Raw genomic sequence first — 4578 nt, forward strand, 5'->3', positions numbered from 1 at the left:
AAAGTATTAAAATCATGCATAAAATTCATAGACTATGTTGTTGTTTGTTCAACAATACCAGTCTTGTTAATTAGGAATTGTTTTGATTAGCATAACTTATGGTTTGCAATTAGACGAATAAAATCTTTAGCGAAATTACGTGAGCGAGAAATTTATTGTACTCAGAAATTTGCCACTCATTAATTAATATCTTCTTTCATAGAAGTGAATATAAACATGAATGAGTACACTATTAAACTGGAATTCTGAAGAGTATTTATTTAAAATGAAATAGCATTTCAAATCCTATTTTGCAAGAAAATTCTTATATTGAAATATATCTGTGGTCTGGAATAGAGCCAACCTCCCAATCTATATGTTGAGGTCATGGTTAAAATTGTCATATATGTGGACTCACGTGGTAGGTTTCTCAAGCTTGTTTTCCAACACTATAAAGCATTGTATAAAAACATTGTCTTGTTTATTTTCTGCAGATAATATTTGAGCAAACATCAACAATGTGCACATGTGCACACAGAGATTCAATGCATCACTATATTACAAAGAAAAAATATAGATACCTCTTATGGTCATTACTAGTAAGCAGATTGGAAATTCAAGTAGCTGTATTTTGCTATTATTTCAATTCAATGAACACAGTAAAATGGGACCACATCTAATCTGGGGAAAGAAGGGAGTAAATTAATGGTTAATTTATGGTTAATAATAGGGTCTGAAAATGAATTAGGGTTAGGGTTAAAGTATAAATTAGGGTTAGGATTAGGGAGAAGAAGATGAATTAGATCCTATTGCACTATGGGGAAAAAAGAGAAAGAACTCCAGAAAAAAATGTCCAAAGTATCTTTATTGGAAAGGTAGTGAATGGCAGTTCAGAATATTGCTACATCCTACATTTTAAGCCTATCTCCAATGTCCTTCTTGGACACATGTTATAGAACAGAAGTCTTAATAGGAAATTGGAGGGGAAATATCTAAACTATACTGTTCATGCTTTTGTCACCTTGTTGAAAACTAAAAATGTCAAAAACCAATTATTTCCTTGCCTGGTCCACTAACTTTGTTCAGATTGGAAACAGATGCAGTTTTATATACAAGTCTCTCCAATAACATATTCTCTCTGCAATCAATCTTCCTTTCTGTTAGCAGAAAAAGTGAGTATGCAAGGAAAGCCTACATAAGAGATATGGGATCTCAATGACTTTTTCTGACCAGTAATCACAGTGTACACTAACTTCAATGGCGGCCGATAGTTTAATCAGTGATGTCATGAAAGCAAACAAACCCAGGTGAGGCAGACATCACCAGGTCATGATCCTAAGTTCCAGAGGTGGGTTCCTACCAGTTCGCACCTATTTGGTAGAACCGGTTCGTCAAATCTACCGAACCGGTTAGAAGAGGTTCCACCAGTGGACCCGGAAAGCAGGCCACACCTACAGAAGAGGTTCCAAAAATTTTTTAAACCCACCACTGGTCCTTGGATATGATTATTCTACACTATCATGCTCATATTTATAAAACTCAGGGCCTCTGTGAAAGGTAAGGATGACTACTGCGTTTGTGGTGCAATCACAACATTGCGTGTGTTGAAGTTGTTTTAACGCAAACCAAAGATGCCTTTTAAAAAACAAGTTTACATCATATGCTTATGCATGCCAGTGCTGTGTGTGAGGTAATTTAAGGTGGTTCTGACAAGTGTCGTCGGCATCTTCATATCCGGTCACATGGGCGGCAAGCCGCTCCCATCCAGACACATGTGCAGCAAGCCACTCCCACAAAGGAGGCCACACCCACAGAGTAGGTTCGAACAATTTTTGAAATCCACCACTGCTAAATTCCTAACTAGATATGATGTGTATAACCTCTCCATTTGATACTGGAATCAAAAGGTCACCACACTTGTGGTACATGGCATGTTGAAACTAAGAAGACAGTGACAGCGATTTCTAGAGTTAAGCATTGCTAGAGTTAAGCATTATTACATGAACCCCAAACCAAGGCCTAATGATATGCTTATTTATTTATTTACATCCCATCTTTATTTTTATAAAAGTCAAAGTGGTGAACATACTTAATATTCCTTCTTCCTACTTTCTCCACATCAACCAACTTGTAAAGTGAATTGGGGGTGACAGAATGTCAGCCAGAAAAGAGTGACAATCCACCAGAGATTGTGATTAGCTTAATCCCAAACCTAATCATCTGTGGATTCAAACCAAAACAAAATAAAGTGAATAATTAAGAGAATCCTAGGCTTCACTGTGTTTAGGAAGCAAATCCTGTTGTGTGAATTGTGAAATAAATGATGGCCTAATGATGCTTCTTATTTTTGTGGAGTTTTAAAATCAGCATTCTGAATCCAGAAAAAGGAGTTCCAAAAATGCAGCTAAAACCTGCATTTCCCCCATTTTTAAAAAGCTTATAATTCTATGCAGTTTTAAAATCGCTCCCACAAATGCAGGAAGAAGTAACTTTTAAAAGCAGAGCAGCTCCAGAATGTGTAACATAACCCTAGCCTCAACTATAATGCCATATGCTTCAAATAAGGCCTACGTAAATTGATATAATACACTACACACAGATATTTAATCTAAGGATGCGCATAGGAAATTTTCCATGATGATTTCTTTATAAGATGATGTTCTACCGGCGTCCACCACATGAATGGGCGCAGTGCATGCGCACTGCATGCGTGCTGCACACGCATACATCCTTACCTCTTGGGATGCCTCCACAAGCCTCCAGCTGCTCGGCGGAGCGTCACGCAGGCACTGTATGTGCCGTGTGCATGCGTGGAGGTGCCGAAGAGCTCAAATACAGTAAGGAGGACTCCCTCTGGAGCACCGGAATGGAACAGTATCCAGTTCTCCCAATAAGCACCAGTACGCCCGTACCGGGGTGTACCGCCTGCAACCCACCACTGATTATATATATATATATATATATATATATATATATATATATATGTATGTATGTATGTATGTATGTATGTATGTATGTATGTATGTATGTATGTATGTATGTATGTATATATATATTCCTCCCATATTTGGGCATACCAGGGGTTGGGACACTAAATACATACCTACTTCCCTGGCTCAGCTGATAAGGAGGAGAACCCTGTGGCTTAATGGTTAACACAACTGCTTAATATGTAATATTCAAATCCCAGTAAGGATATGGCTAGCTGATGAGACCTAAATAGCTTGAAATAGATCTATACTAATTCTAATTATTCCTTCAGCAGGGATTTAGAGGAATGAAAAACCAATGCTAATAAAATTAATCAAAATTTGTTTATTGATTTATTCTTAATGTTAAAAGTCACCAGATTTACATATATCGCAAACCACTATGCATTTTTGTTAAGGAACATTCACAAAGTGATAATTCCATGCTCAGTTTGTGGAACTAATGAGGTCTAAACTAATATGGTTTGTGTTTGTATGTGAAATTGTAATACCATAAATATGCCACTTAATTTAAATGCATGTTTTCTTGGGAGTACATGAATCTAAGAAATTGTGGCAAAGTTTAGGTAGATGATGACAGGTGCAGCAGTCAGGCCATTGTCTATTCTGATATATCTTTTACAGTTTGAATCCAATAGCTGAACACTATTAGACTCCACACTTATCTTCAAAAACAGCCTTCATTAAATAACATAGAAATTAAAAATACAATCAGACTTTGTCAAAAAGATTATAACCAAAATGGTAACATTTACAAGAAAAACAAAGTGGAAACAGAAAATAAATTATTCAACCAGAATATAGTACTGATGCATACAAATCAATTATATTTAATTCAAATAATGCTGATGTTTTTCTTGTTAGAACAATAATTGGTAACTTTATTTTCCTGGTTATCAAATTAAAAGAAGCATTCCTTCACTTCAGATACTGGACCAAAGGTAGTAGATATTATTTTTATTTTGTAACTATGATGCTGATTTTAAGTGATGTGTTTTATTTAAAATCTTAATCCTTTGCCAGTTTAAGATTTAGTTTGATTGTCTTTTTTTATTAATAAGCAGACAAGTCATTCTGCCTTTCTTTAAATTAGTCTTCTTTTATGATAAATCACAGTCCAAAGTTCAGAAGACAGATTAATCCAGAATCATACTCACGTCTTTATCTAAAATACACCTACCTTTTTATCTAAAAAAAATGTGTTTACTTTTAACCACAAGAGAATGTAATGGAACAGAAAAAGAAAATTGCTTATCTCTTCAAAAATGTCTTCTCATGATGGTCAATATCTTCATGTTATTCATTAAGTTCCACCATTCAGGACATGATAGATATTTTAAATCTATATATATATAAAAAGCTGCTGTTTTGATGTTATCCTAATATAAGACATGAAGTATATTGAACTCCCCCCTCCCCACTTCGTTGATCATATAATTTTTCTGCTTTCTTGATTTTTCCATTGTTCCATATGTTGTGCCTGCATATGTAATTGTGATTCTGTACACTTGAAATGGTTCTGATGGTACAAGCTCTGATCTGATTTCCTTGTTAAACATTAACACCCACATTTTAACAGCAGCCCTGGCACATAGACCAAAACAACCAA

This window comes from Thamnophis sirtalis, unplaced genomic scaffold, assembly GCF_051295495.1.
Source record: "Thamnophis sirtalis isolate CommonGarterSnake01/CBP01778 unplaced genomic scaffold, rThaSir2_p1.2 scaffold_10, whole genome shotgun sequence".
In the NCBI taxonomy this organism is placed as follows: Eukaryota; Metazoa; Chordata; class Lepidosauria; order Squamata; family Natricidae; genus Thamnophis; species Thamnophis sirtalis.